The 15196-nt window shown below is 40.1% G+C and overlaps 1 protein-coding gene across 2 annotated transcripts in view; it reads left to right on the forward strand.

Moving 5' to 3' along the window:
- zfhx3 (zinc finger homeobox 3) overlaps positions 1-15196 on the forward strand; it is a 217061-nt gene that overhangs the window by 14475 nt on the left and 187390 nt on the right. The window contains exon 1 of one of the 2 annotated variants that reach the window (XM_037247283.1): positions 6921-7163. The exons of the other annotated variant lie outside the window; for it this stretch is intronic. The gene's annotated coding sequence lies outside the window, so the exon portion shown is untranslated. Of the gene's footprint in view, positions 1-6920; positions 7164-15196 lie in introns of those variants that run through there. 2 annotated transcript variants of the gene reach the window in all.

A 15196-nucleotide genomic window follows, 5' to 3' on the forward strand; every position in this document is an offset into this window, starting at 1 on the left:
CATTGCTGGCATGCAACACAATAAGAATTCAATTGGTTCCCAAAATGAAGCAAAGTCACCATGGTGCGGCGTGCAATCACAGTCATGAATATATTTGAAAATAAATACACCTCTGACAATGTCAATCAAAACTGTAATGGTAATTCATATGCAATTGCGATTTGTATTCTAGCCAGGAGTGCGTCGTACTTGTATTTGCTTCATTGTTCTTATATAGTTACCGTTTGCAGCTTTGAATTGGTAATCATCCAGTTGTGTCTTCTCAAGTACACAGATGACTCCTTTCCCTGTGAGATTTTCTCTCGGCCCAACATGGCCTCATGCATTAATAAAGGCTGTTTTGCCAGTGTCTTATTAGTTGTAATGTGCCAGTCTGGCAAATCATGTCTGATGGCAGCAAAGCGCCACTTGTAGGGTCAAGAATGAACAAACAAAGCCAGTGTTGGATTTCAATATTGCTGCCTTTTGTTTCTACCGGAGCTAAATTTATATTGATCTGAATTTGATAATGATTCAATTTGCTCTATTAAATTTGTATGTTTGAGTGTCGGTTACACTGAGTAAAGAACACGAAGCAAACAAATTAGTGCGTAAGGGTGGATTCTGTTGCATTTAATGTCGGGTGGGATGTCAGGAACGCTGGAAAGAGGGAGGGGGATGATTAGATTTAATTGTGCGTGCTCAAATATCTTTGCCTATATTTAAAATCACACATTTGCATTTAATAGTCATTTTCAAGCTTGAGTTTTGAATGACTTTTTAACACTTTCAGGATTTTTTTCCTTGAGAGATTTACAGCCATATACTATGCATGGAGAATCTTAACTTGTAGCATGTGCAGTGGGGTTTGAATAGCCAGTGTTTTCATTCTCGATAGCAGCATGAGCCTGATGAATTGTCAGGCAAATGTTCATTTAGATCAGACAGATGCATCCCTCTAATGTAATGGACGTTGTATACAAAGGGGAATTAACAGAAGACATTTTACACGGAAAAATATAATTCATGCATAATAGATTGACTCATGATTGCCTGCGTTTACTGTCATTTTTCTTTTTTGCAAATTCTTTCCCTGGGCTGTTTAGCCTAATGGATTCTGAGGATATTTAATTTAGGGCTGTCCGCCGGCAAGTATGGAGCTCGAGAACATTCTCTTTACTAACATGTGGCTCGCCTGTACCACTCAACTGGCTCTCATTTAGCATGTAAAGCCACGGTCATTGATCAACTGATTTAAATGTGAACAAATCTTCCTTTCTCCAGGCAAGAAGAAAGCCACTATTGGCGACCCTTGAAATTGTGTTTGTTCTGGTATTTTGATGCATACTAGCCAGAATGCAGAACCGATGGAAGCAGTTGCATCATCTGGCAATGGCATCACTTATATGTGCGGCTTGGGGTTTTCTCATCATTTCTTTTTCTCATATTTTTGCTGTGGAATAAGAATATTGGAATGTTTTTTTAGTATGTCTGTTCTTTCTTTTCAAAAGCAAGTATGACAAAGATCAAGGTAGTGATAGGGTGAGCGGCTTAAAGGCTGGAATCATCCGTCCTCATATGTTGAAGTCCGGTCTTGGTTTGACTTGGATCACATTGACGTCTTGATTTAGTAACTGTACTCGACTCAAAATGATTCTTTCTTTCTTTAGCGATTATTGAAGTACCAGATTTACATTTTATCCTGTTTCTGATCATGGGGAAGTTGAAAGTCCGTCAAATGTACGTATGTGCATTACTAAAGACAGTTAACTTTCATTTGAACTGACCTGATTATCAGAACTTGAGTCTTGTTTAATCAAATATTACCTTTCTTACTGGTAGTGATACGTTACTCGTATGACCACTTTATTCAAAGCGAGTAATTAAACGTGTTAGTTTCCTAACCGCGAATCAGAATAAATCTACTTACTCAGTAGTCACTGTATTTAAATTACAGACCCAGCGGTATTTCACGTATTCCCAAAGATTATCGTCTCCTGGAATGCATGTCCATGAGAAGTTTGTACATTTTCTGAGTGTAAATTAGCATGATATCTTAGTGCTGTGCTTTGTCTGGTGGATCTTAAGTTACCTATGTGTCAGAAGATTAAGAATATTTGGAAAAATCCTCTCACAGCTTTTAGTCACAGCCTAGTCTCAGACTGAGACTTGCCAAAGACTGAACTTTGCAGGATCACTATATACAACACTAGAACTACCATAGATTCTTTAGGCATTTTATTTTCCCACACAAAGTAAATGTCTCCCATCATGCTCAGTCGCATTTTTGCTGGTGTTTCCTCTTAGACCATGCCACTCTTGTGATTGTTTGCAAAGTTTTCCTGTTTCTGGTTTTGTTAGAGCTCATTTCCCGGTTGTTCCTTGTGTCTTAAGATAATGTCAAATGTGTTTGATATTGTCAGAAGGCCAAGACTTTTAAGTTCTCTGATAGCATGTATATTTGGTTCATGTGGATTATGCAGCTGCTGAATGAAACAAAGTAACTTGTAATCTAACCTAGTTATGTTTAAAAGCAAATAATAACTATGCTACTCATCTGATTATTTTTTCAAAGAAATGTGCTCACTGAGAAGGCGTCAAAATACGCTACAAAATGTTTGGCATTGGTGAATGTGGGGTCAGCCAAATATGGCTGGTCCTTCGCTTCATTATTTCCCTCTCGAAGCCTGCCGGTCACCCCCCGAGTGCAGCCTGCTGGGCCCGCTATTGCAGCCGCCACGCTGGCCACTCGGCCGAGACGAAAGGCAATGAACTCCCAAACATGCCGTTCATCTTCCAGATGGAGTGATTTACTGATTTCGCATGAGAACCCCCCCTCGGACCGGCGCTCCCTATTCTGCTGAATAAACATTTATTTTCTTTAACTTGATGTTCTGATATTATGAAAATAGAAATCAAGCAGTCTAAATGAATTTGGAATGTTGTGCACATAACCCACTGATGGAGAAAATATAGAAAAATGATACTGAGCGAGTGTGTGTGTGTGTGTTGTGTGTGTGTGTGTTGGCGGGGTGAGTATGTATGACTGGGCTGGAGTACTCCGAGGGGACGTGGCGCTGCGGAAGAATGGCAGTCAGATTTGCTTTTTCTTGCTGAGCTGCAGAATACAGTGGTAGGGTCACCGTTATTTGTATTTTCCTATTTTTATATTTTTATTACCTTCTGTGAAAAGGGGGAGAGCTCTCGGGAGCCGGCTTTCACTCTCCTAATTTTCTCATCACTCAAATGCAGCCGCATGTCTCTTCTCATCTCCCCCATCATTTGTCTCTTAAATAATAAGCCTTTACATCTGCATACTGAATTAGGTAGGGGAAAAAAGACTAAAAGAAGACATTTGAGAGGGATACAGGAAAAAAGAAGGTAGGTGGGGGCTGATGTATTAAAAGATGGGAGAAGTGACCTTCTTTTTCCCTGGTTTGCATGCGACCATCAGCGCACCGCCATGTTTTAGAAGGCCGCCATTTTCTTGGGCTGGCTCATTACTGTATTTGATATAGGGCGGCGCAGGGGGATGGCGGTCGCCATTCAACCCTGCAGGCATCACATGTCGCAGGGTGTGTTATGTCTGGCCGTCACCGTGTTTGTGTGTGTGTGATATGTGAGGGAGGGGTAGCAAAAGGGGAGCCAGTGGATGAGACAAAAAGACCCCCAGGTTGGAGGCCAGAGCTCAAGTTCATCATTGCAGACAATGAGAAGCTCTTCACAAAGCAATCGGCCACTCGCTAATGTCGGCCCGTGCGTGCTAGTGCGATCGTTAAAAGGCACTCCCGCCACCTTTGCTCAGCGACTATGCTCCTCCCGATCCGGTTCATGTCCCCCGTGGGTGCATCCCACTACTTTTAGTTATAAGCCACTACACCCGGATGGCTATTTGTGTGTTTATTGTGCATCATAAAAAGAGAGGTGCTGTTTTTTTTCTGGCCCATGCCCACGGGGGTCGGCCTGTTCTGAGTACAATACACGGTGACAGTGCAAGCACTCTGCCGGACACTTTTTACCACCACTCACAAGGCACCAACCGCCTGGCCTCACCCCCTCCCATCCCCTCCTTTTTGCACCCCCTCGCCAGGACATCTGCTCCCCCAGCGTACCCGCCATTGTGATGCTCAACACTAACAGGGGTTTTAGCCACTGGTGGTGTGAAATTAAACAGCCACCTCATCCCTTGATGATAAGTGGCGTCCTGTCTTCATGGTGCAGCTATCTCCCCGTCACACAGCACAAGGTCATGCTTTCAAGGGTGATCATGGGAATTACAGTTCACTATTGTGGAGGGAAAAAAACATGAAGAGTGAACATGAAGGCAGGATAGTTGAAACGCTTGGAAGCATTTAGATTTTCAATTTTTTCAAATGTCAACCTCCATGTGCTGAAAATATTTTTTAAAGTCTATGTAAAATATAAAAATGAACATGAGGTTAAATTACAAAGTAGAAGTATAATAATCACTGTAATATAATCACATAATTTTTTTTCAAAAACGTAATAGGCTCAAAGGGGGAAAAGAAATCAAATCTTCTGGGTAAATTATGTTTAAAATTAAAAGTTAATATTTCAGTATGACTATATATTTTTAATTCATCCTTTGCATTTTTGCAAATATAATGTATCCTTCCACACTGATTTCCCTCAACAGCCTTGATGAGTACTTCAGATGTGGATTAAAGCACTCAATTCTAAGAGGGAAATGAGTAATAATTCAGCGATATTAATAATACATAATAATGCCATTCAGGAACATCTAAAGTCCCTGAAAAAAAAATGGAGGGAAAAAAGGATTGTTTCTACTGTTATGTTGAATGACATTGGACGATGTGGGGAAATATCTTGGACACAACTTGGCAGGAGTGTTGGGTATGGTGGATGTTTAATTTCACACCACCAGTGGGGGCTCCGTTGAGTCACTAGAGACATTGAGACTCATCAAAGTGTTGGAGTTGCTCTATATATAATTCTTTGCTAGTGCTTTTTTTAATAGTGCCTCTATATAACTTCCAGGTAGAGAGTGCAGTATTAGATTGTGCGCGTGTGTGTCCGTCATACCACTTTCCTCTCAACTCATGTTACTCTCATTTTAAGATAGTTAAGTAAAGGAATTGAAAGTTCCATTTTTTTTTAAATCTCACAAAGGCTTTTAAAAATAATATTAGAAATCCACATCATTATGATAGTGTTAAAATGATTGAGATTCCAGATAGACTATTAATGCCAGTGGATTCATTTTCCAGTCGGGCTAATGGTGGTGATAGAAGAGGCCGCCCGGGCCCGAGGCCACATTGTACGCTGGATGGCCGTCCATGTTCCTCACAGAAACTGATTGGAGCCATTTCACACCGTCGCATACTAGCAGAGTTGCGCCAGCCATGTTTAGGGGGGTGTTGTAGTTTTGTGTAAACAGTGATTTTCATCAGAATGCGTCTTTATTTACTCTTATCATTGCATCATAATACGCAAGTACCTGTTTTATTAATCTCAATATGAATGAAATAATCATGAAGCTCAAAGATCTTAGGATGTGACTGAACCCGATTTAAAAACAATAGCAGTCTGTATTCAACTCTTTTGATTTAAATGCAGCTAACGTAATTAATGGGTGTTGTTGATGAAACACGTCATGCAAATTGTTAAAATGTAGAAGAATTTACTTTTAGCAAATCATCAAAATGTTCAGGATTGCTCTTTGTAATTACTTTCATAATTTTAAATGCAATAATGTTTTATACAATATCTAACAAACTAATGTATTTGGAAAATGTCATTTTGGCCAGTTAGTTTTTATGTGTGAACATATTACACTTTTGTGTCTTTGTCTCTCCCGTTTTCTGTATTTTTCTTTCTTGCTTTCTTCCTTGCTTTCTTCCTTATATAGCTTCTTGCAGATGCAAAGACGCACGCACGCACACGCACACGCACACGCACACGCACACGCACACACACACACACACACACACACACACACACACACACACAAACACACACACACACACACACACACACACACACACACACACACACACACACACACACATACAAAGTGTAATAAACCGAAATCATTTTGATGAAAAAAAAGAGTGGCACCGTGATTCGGGATGGCTTGGAGAACGATGCCCTCAAGTATCACCCTGGATGATAAGGCAATCCCAGTCACTGCATAAATAAATAAATTAAAATCACATTCCATGTCCCCCCTCCACCCACCTCCCTTCCCACCCTCACTCTGCCAAAACCTGACCCCTCATACAGCCACCATTGCCATCCAATGTCCACTGGCGTGCAAAAAAAAAAAAAAAAAAAAAAAAAATGAATGTAGCTTTTGCAATAAATAATGTATTTCACTAATATGCAGTCTTTGGCCCATCGCACATCCACGGCTCGCACATCCAGGAAAGGAATAGCCAAATATTGAACAGGGGACAGGGGGGAGCATAGTCCGGCAACTGCTTGATGATAAGCTCAAGTGCCAAAGAGTGAGAAAAAAGGACAAGAGTGAGGGAGTCTAAGAAGATAGCGAGGGAGAGAGTGGCAAGCATATTATAACTCATCCATGTGGATCACCTCGGTAGATTGGGAGCAATCCCTTGTTGAAATTGTCTTCTAAACACTTATGAGAAGGACAAGGAGACAGGACGGACACTTTTTCTCCCACTCCCTGCTGTCCCAGCTAAGGTAGAGAGACCTCTGACGGACGGACCGCTGCTTGTGTCTGTCGATTTCAGTTTGTGCATGTGCGTGTGTGAGTGTGTGTGTTGTGAGCCAACCAGCCGGCTAGTGAGTGTGTGCACATGTGTTAGAGCGAGAGCAAGCGAGAGAGAGAGAGAGAGAGAGAAAGAAAGAGAGAGAGAGTGACTGTATGCGTGTGTGTGTGTGTGTGTGAGTGTGTAAGGAAGAAGGGGTAATATGCACCCTGGATGTAGCCTTCTGCTTTAAACAGCTGCCTACAAGCCCAGGTATAGCGCGCCGGCTTCTAAATAAGCAGCACGTTCATGGTGTCCCCCCCCCCCATCCCCGCCCCCCTTCAAGACTGTGAAATCAGACTCATACAGATGCGTGGGGCTTGAGTAGGAGCACGAGGCAGCTCCTGCATGACTTCCTGAAGGCTAGAGGTGTAGGGGACCAGCAGAGAGGGGGACTGTAACCACACAGAGGGGGAAAAAGACAGTAAGGTCAGTAAAAGCTTTTTTGGAATGTGTGCTGTGGTGGTGGAGTCAGTCTACTTGGGAGCTGCGACCGAGGCTTTGGAAGTATTGATTGGTGAAGTTTGTGGCAAGCGTGCTCTGATTTGAAGCTGCCAGCTGAGAGCGCATGGAAACATTGGACGTAGGTGACGTGAGGGAAGAAGGGTGGGGGTCATGTGTGTGTGTGTGTGTGTGTGTGTGTGTGTTAGGGGATGGGGGTTAGCTTGAAGTGGCCCAACTCTGAAGTTGTGTGTATGAGTGTGTGTGTGCGTGTGTGCGTGTGTGCGTGTGTGTGCGTGTGTGCGTGTGTGTGTGTGTGTGTGTGTGTGTGTGTGTGTGTGTGTGCGTGTGTGTGAGTGTGCATGGATGCGTACTTCTTGAGCTTGTGTGTGCATAGGCTGCAAAATTGTTTGGACATTGTTTTTAAAGTACATGCATGCATTCAACCTTTCGATAGCTTTTAAAGCATAACTGCCCAAGTCATTTTATTTACTTATGACATTTTTCATTTCAAACTTTCTACATGACCTGGATGACAGAATATTTTTTGCAAGCATGTTCCATTTTTAATTGATATTGTGACAGTAAGTAAAAATTAACAACAGTTATGCTATTAGTCTTTAGACTTTCAAATCGTAAGTCTGGCTGACATGTTAGGGTTGGAAGGGGAATGTTTGCACAATTTAATGCCAAGTTGCAAAATTGTTTAAAGTACATGTTAATCCCTGTGTTTAATGTTTGGAACCTACACAGTCAAGTTGAAAGTTGTTTTGTATTTGCAACTTGATGCAAAAGTACATGAAGTCTATTTATGCTACATTATATATATCATAAAGGCAAAGCTCAACAGCATGTTAAATGTTGACATTTTTGAGTGAGAATACAGTATGTAGATGCAGAAGGGAGTACTTCCAAATTGGGCCATACCAGATTTTTTAAAAATGAATATAAAATAAATATTTCCTCAAAAGAGCCATCCATTCACAAAGTGTGTATCTGGTGAACGCAGCAAACAGGAAGTGTGTCACATGGTGACATTGCCCAATGAGAAGGGTCAGTGCGTCCACGTGACCGTCGCAGAGACAAACGTAGACACACACTCGCACATGTACACAAACAAGATGGTGCCATCTTCCAGTTGAATTTCAGTCTGTTTTTATTTTTGGTGGTTGCAATGAGCATTAGTTACAAATATGCATGACACAAAATCCCTTCAATTATTGGTTAATTCTATTCACCTTTTATTTACATTTTAAAGGAGAAAAGGGGTATAATGGCAAATATTTCAAACATGCTTTCGCTATATGTGCCGGCATTTAAATGCGTCGCGCAAAAGTGAAAAAGCCACTCCGACCAAATTGTCAGCAATACTAAAGACATCAAGACAAAAATTTCAGCCATCCATCACAACTGTCGGCCGGTTTCTGTGGCGACAGTGATTTATTCCTGGGCTGAAATCCATTTGGACTCCCTCGCTAACTCACTCACTTCCTCACATTCACTGTCTCACACACACACGCACACACGCACACACGCACGCGCGTACACGAATACCCAACACTACTTATTCTCACAGAATATTAATAAACTAAAACTAAAACCAAAATTGCATTCTACTATATTGCAATGTCAATTTGAATTCGATTAATTGTTCAGCCCTGAGTGTTAACCATGTGATGTTTAATCTCCTGGCAAGTGCATGTAAACCTGTGTGAAAACTGTACACTGAGGAGTGTGTGTTTACAGTGTTGAGCAGCGAGAGAGGGAAAAAAATAGATACAGGCAAGCAGGCTTGCTCACTTTCTTCATTTCATTTCCTCATTTTCCTCCACAGCTTCTGTGGTATTTTTTCATACGTACCATAAGTCACAAACCTATTGGCTTTGTGAGCAGATTTATCAGTCCGTCCACTGCTACTAATATCCTCCATCCACCAACTTGCAAAGCCCCTGCTCTAGTTTGACCCGAGCCCACGGCTGCTCCCTTAGATCACATTCAGTCACGTGAGCGTTTCCTCATGAATTCTGCCATATTGGTTGATGGCTGTCACGTAGATGCATGGTTAGGAACCGGAGCTGTCAGCTTGGAACACGTTTGTCTGTCTGCGTGGCTTTGTTAGCTGTGTGCGTGTCTGGCCTGCGTGTGTAGCTGGAGTTAAAGGCAGCAGACATGCATGAGGCTTCTGCGGCCTGCGCACGTCTGGCGGCTGAGACCAGTCTGGGGAGGAGGCTGGCCAAGTGGCTGCAGAGGTCACTCGGGCGTCGTGAGAGTCGTATGGTTGCTTTAGTCATCGGTAATGGAGGAAAACATCACAATTGCAGGACCAAGATTTCATGTACAAATGGTTTTATAACTAGCCACTGCTGGTAATGTATTTCGATGATTAGAGAAGCAGGTGCTACGCACAGAAAATATCATGCTGAGATCTGTATAATGTGTATTTAATGTTTGACGCCATTTTAAAAAGAAACAATTGTAAATCCATATTTTGCAAATTATTTGGAATTAGTCTAAACTAGATTTGTGACTGCCGGTATTCTAAAGAATTGCTGCACTTCAGTTGTATTTAACTTTAACTCGAGTACAATAGTACATTTCCATTTGATCTTTTAAACCTTTAAATATTTTCAAACCTTTATCAAGGTACATTTTTTTAAATTTAACTTTGCTTTGCAATACATTTATAGGAATTCAAGTACAGTATTTTTATTTTCCTATTAAACTGTGCATAATGTTGCATTGTTTTTCTGAATTATTAATGTTGTTTTTCAAAATTAAATCTTTGCCTCATGTTTCATAAAGACTTAAACCTTCCACTGAATATTTTTTTAGGTTGAACTGGGTTTAACCTTTAGTTTGCGAAGCACTGATCTAAGCAGACAATGGTCAGCCACTGAAATGCAATTTTGGAGCATGACAATACTGGTGACATCCCCTCTTAAGTGTCCTGCTCAAGTTTAAGGTCTGTGTGAGACTTTGAGTGCTGCTGGTCATAGTGATTAAACTCAGACTAAGGTCTTGGCGCGGTCATGATAATGTGGCAAAGGTACGTGTTTTCCCAAAATCCTGGATTAACGGCTGCTTTAAGAGCTTAACATTGTCGGCCATTCATACATGCGCCGGATTGACTTTGCTGCTTGTTAGCGCCTGACAACAGCAGGAAGAATAAGGGGAAGTCATCAGTGCCTACACTTTCCTGCAGACAGCACTCATGTGTTCTGACACAGTGGAAATCATTAGTATGATTATGTATAACAACATTGACAGAATTGTATATGATATTTTGTCATATACTTCTCAAGCAAACATGCTGACGGATTTCCTAAGAGTGTACCTTTAATGTATCTGATGTAAAATTATTTATGAATTTTTTTTACAATATTTAAGATAGTATTTACATATTTTTAGAAGATTATTCATTCATTCATTCATTCATTCTCACAATAGAGAGTAAATGTTTCAACTTTCTGATTGGTGGGTTTCATCTCAACGAATAACATTCTGGCAAAAAAAAAAGTAGTTTGTTTTCTCCCCCAAATATTTAAAAAATATATTTTTCTGATTCGCGGAATGCAGACTTCTGTATATTTTATTCTGTTCCTTAAAACGTAATTTTAACATTTCTGATCGCTTCATTTCACCTTAATGAATAGCATTCTTGAAGATGTTTTTTGTGTGTTCTCGGAAAAGTTGTTTTGGGGATTTTCTGATTCGTGCATTTCACCATGACAAATTAGCATTACAGTTTTTTTCCTCTTATTTTTCACCACAAGGTTTTTTAGATTGAAGGTCTGGTGTTTGTTCAGGGTATTTCTTATTTTCAACAACTTATGCAGTTAAATTTGTAGCAATCGGAACTACAGGGATGGACATGATATTTAAAAAAATGTTGCCTATTATTTTCTATTCTATGTTTTGTGTAATGTAATTTTTTTGACACTTAATTAATTGTTTCTTAAAGAGAAATAGAGTTCATTACCTTGTTTAAGATTTAAGATACACCATGACAGTTTTTCTTCACAGCTAATCAAAAATCTTCCTGTTTCATGTAAACAGTTAAGAAAAAATATAATAAATACATAGTTTTATCCCAATCACACAAGTAATTTGTGTGAAAGTAATTCATACGTTTGGGTAACTTCACTGGATCTTCTGTGAGTAAAGGAGGTTCATTAGTTAGTAGGTCTAATCACATTTAGTATGTTGACTTCAGAAGTCCCAACTTGCACAGTGTGTAAATAAATGCAGGGTAGAGTGATCTCATCCTGAACAAGTTTCTCAAGCATGCAAACTGACTTGGATGCATCCGTCTATTAGGTTAATTACATTAAAGTCAACGATTTCACGAAACGCCTCTTGACATCCTCATTGCTGCCTTGTTGTTGTTTTCAAATTGGTGTTCATGCTGGCCTGTGGGTTCCTGAAATCTGCAACATGGAAATGCGATGTAATCACGTTAGGCCCTCTTGCACAACGTCTGGACCAAATACGTATGGTCATTCCTCCTCTTATTACGGCTTATTACTGCAGTCATGTGCATAATCACCCCATGCTTTTGTTATGTGTGAGTAACTTTTGCACCCCCAGCTGCAATCCTGACAAATTATTGTGCTTTTTCAGGCCTACTCGTTTATCCGGGTTGTCGCCTGTGTCTATAAGACGAATTCTAATTGTTTGTTTTTTCCCCAGCACGTTCTCAAACATAACAAGGAACTAAAAACGTAAGTTGAGCAATTCTAATCAGTCAGCAAAACAATTATCTGATCAATTCATTTTTTTCTCCACCATAGTGCACACGGTAGAATAAACTACAGTAGATATTAATTTTATTTTAATTTTTTTAAATACATTATGTTTGTTTTATGGTATGAAAAATGCAACTTTCAAATTTCCCTGAGTAGAATTTCTCATTTTGATGTACTGGTCCTGCCTCTTGTTTCATAGCGTGCTATCTGTAAGAGTAATGGTGGAGGTGTTTGGTGCTATGTTGATTCAATCTTGGCTCTTCTGCAATAATTCAGAACCGTGCGAGAAGGGGCGGGGTGAAGGGGGAGGCACCATTTTACTTCGCCAATCCCCCCGCCGCCATCACTGGAATATAATCCGCTGTCTCCTGACCTTCAAATCATGCAGCGTTGCAGTCATTTCAATTGGCTCGGCCGCCATTAGCGTGAAATGTCCTCTAGCCACTGGAAGGTTTCCTTTCAACCAGTGTGGTGTCCCTCCTCTACTTTGCTTCTTCCCTCTGTCTGCCTTTTGCTCCAGCGTGCCCCCACTGTGCACGGAAAGGAGTCACCACAGGAGATGCTGTTGGTCAAAAGACTGCACGTAAAACATTCACTCCATTAAACATCTTTAGGTCCCTTTGGAAAATTGACCATTATTATATGCAATATGTATGTAGTTCTGCAATTGCTGTTTAACCTTTTCCAGATTAGTATCTGGAAGCATTCAATAAGCATTATCATTTACTTACTGTCTGTATTATCTCAAATGTTGTACTCCAAGTACAAAAAATGTATTTATTCTAAAATAATAATCCATTACATTTAAAATTTCTTAGCAACAATATAAGTTTTCTTTGACATCATGAATAACTGTGATTAATAATTGTAATGATGGTATTAATTAAGAATATCCTGATTATTATTTTGCCATTAATCATGCACCCTTACTGCAACAAAAATAGGTACTCTCAATTGCGCCATTTAAAGATATCTAATTTGCTATTTATTGTTATATCTATTATTGTTTGCTTTGTGTTTTTGACATTCTAGCCAGATGAAAGGAGCAGAAACGATGAAAACAATTGAATTATATTAAATCCGATACATCTCTGAAACAAAACTGTGAATTTTTGATAGGGAGTATTTTAAGTACAACATTTTTGAAAATGAGATCAGCAGTATTAGTCGTGATCTGGATTTGAAACATTGCTGTCAGTGCATGCAGATGGCAACGTCGACACAGCAAACGTAGCCTCTGTCACGTGTGTGATGGGCTGACGGTGAGCCGGTTGATGGTGTTTGATGGAGCGTGCGTCCGTAGTTCCTCTGGCCGAGCACGTCGCACGCGGGATGCGGCTCGGCCTCCGCTTATCATGTCGAATGAGAAGATCGACTGACTGGGCCGTGGAAATCACATGACAGAGCTCAGCATGTGTTATGTTGCGAGTAGATAGATAGATCAATAATTGAAAGAGGACACATTTGATATGATCTGAATATTAAAAATATATCAGAGGGCAAACAACATCCATGTCTGTCTTCAGATGTGTGCTGAAAGATGTGTGTCAAATCTCCAGAGAGAGGCTTTATTCAGAAGGGTCAATCGGTTCATTTCGTGTCTGATGTATGAAAGAATATTTTTAATATCATCATTTTGGTTCTTCAAAAACAGAGTGGTAAATAGCATCAGCTGCACCTTTCAATTTCATCTGTACTATCGGCGTGCCTCGTAAATTATTTCTCCTCCATATTCATAACTACAAATAAATCTCTGTGACCTAGAATTCATTTTAGGGTAATTTCACAAACATGCGCATTTCTCAATGCTTCCCTTCTTTTGTTTTGTCGGATTGGGCTCACTCTTTCACTGCTTGTTGTCGTGTTTCTGGGCCAATTGAAAATGTGGTTTTGCTCCGTTTACTCGCTGCTGACGGTGCGTTTGGGGTTTTGTAGAGAAGTGACCCAGGTGCAGAGTGTGAACTGATCAGATTGTGTACATAGATAGCCATTGTGTGGCTTGATATTGCCCACGACCTCATCCGAAGTGTATCTCTCCCTGACGTTTGGTATTACATTCGGTGCATGCAGTTTTTTATTTTTTTATTTTTTTATTTGATTAATGACCCGCACTGGGCTGTGTCCATAATGCTATGACTCGGAGCTAAAATTGAAATGCATACACCGGATGCACAGGATTCTGATATTATTGCCCAATATACAAGCCATTGCAATTAGCATTAGCAAGCCGTACATTTGTGAAAGTAAAACCACAACAATGCTTCACATCAGCATGGGCACCCCTGTTGGTGTTGCATTACGTTGGTTAGTCTGACTCCTAAATAGCAAATAGTGCGTCAACACTGAACTTTTCATCGATTTCGTTTTCTTGTAAAGTCAGTCCGTGGCAGCAGAATGTTTCATTTCCTCCTGGAGATTGTCCTCACTAATGCAGAGGGCTTATAGCGCTGGAAAAAGCCAACATTGTGATGTTTGATAACCAGATCAAGCTGAGAACCATGCCAACAGCGGAACGCAAGAGACAGTTGGTCTGATTTGGTTAGGGAAACTGTATTTAAAGGCAAAGTGTGCAATTTTTCAGAGTAAATCAGTTTTTGGCTTATTTGAATAGTGTTTATTTGTGCAGTCATTAGGACTTAATTTTGGTACATGCTAATTGTGATTTATGGCTTTATTTTTTTAAGCCTGTATAAAGAAACCAGCAAGCCAGAGAAAAACAACCAATTAGAGACGAATGAATGAATGAATGAATGAATGAATGAATGAATTGTCCAACATTTGACGCTCACTCAAGCTGACCTGTTACCATCCCCCAAAACGCCTGCTACCTTCTTGAGTTTTATTATAACTCAGAATGATATCAATTTGAAGCTTTACTCATTTGATCAGCCTTAGGGGTGAGCCTGGAACCCGTGTCTGTGATAGCATGACAAATGAGTAACATCATAAGTTACGCTTCTGTCTCATATCGGTTGTTTTTTCTCAGGTGCTGTGGTTTCTTGTATAACAATTTCGATGTTTCCAAACTAAACACAATTGTATATTTGTAGTTAATGTAAGAGGCAGTTTAACTATAACATTTATTGTATGAAATACATTAATATTTCATGTGATTGTCTGAAATACAAAGATGAGTCTGTTACTTTAATCTTTTTAAACTCTGCATTTGGCTATTGGAAGAGATATGAGCTCAAACGGGTCTAGCAAAGTTAAAATTCATTCATATTTTAAAACATGCCTTCCTAAAATTGACTTTTTATTCAAGCCATATATTTT

This window comes from Syngnathus acus, chromosome 3 (genome assembly GCF_901709675.1).
Source record: "Syngnathus acus chromosome 3, fSynAcu1.2, whole genome shotgun sequence".
NCBI classification, from domain to species: domain Eukaryota; kingdom Metazoa; phylum Chordata; class Actinopteri; order Syngnathiformes; family Syngnathidae; genus Syngnathus; species Syngnathus acus.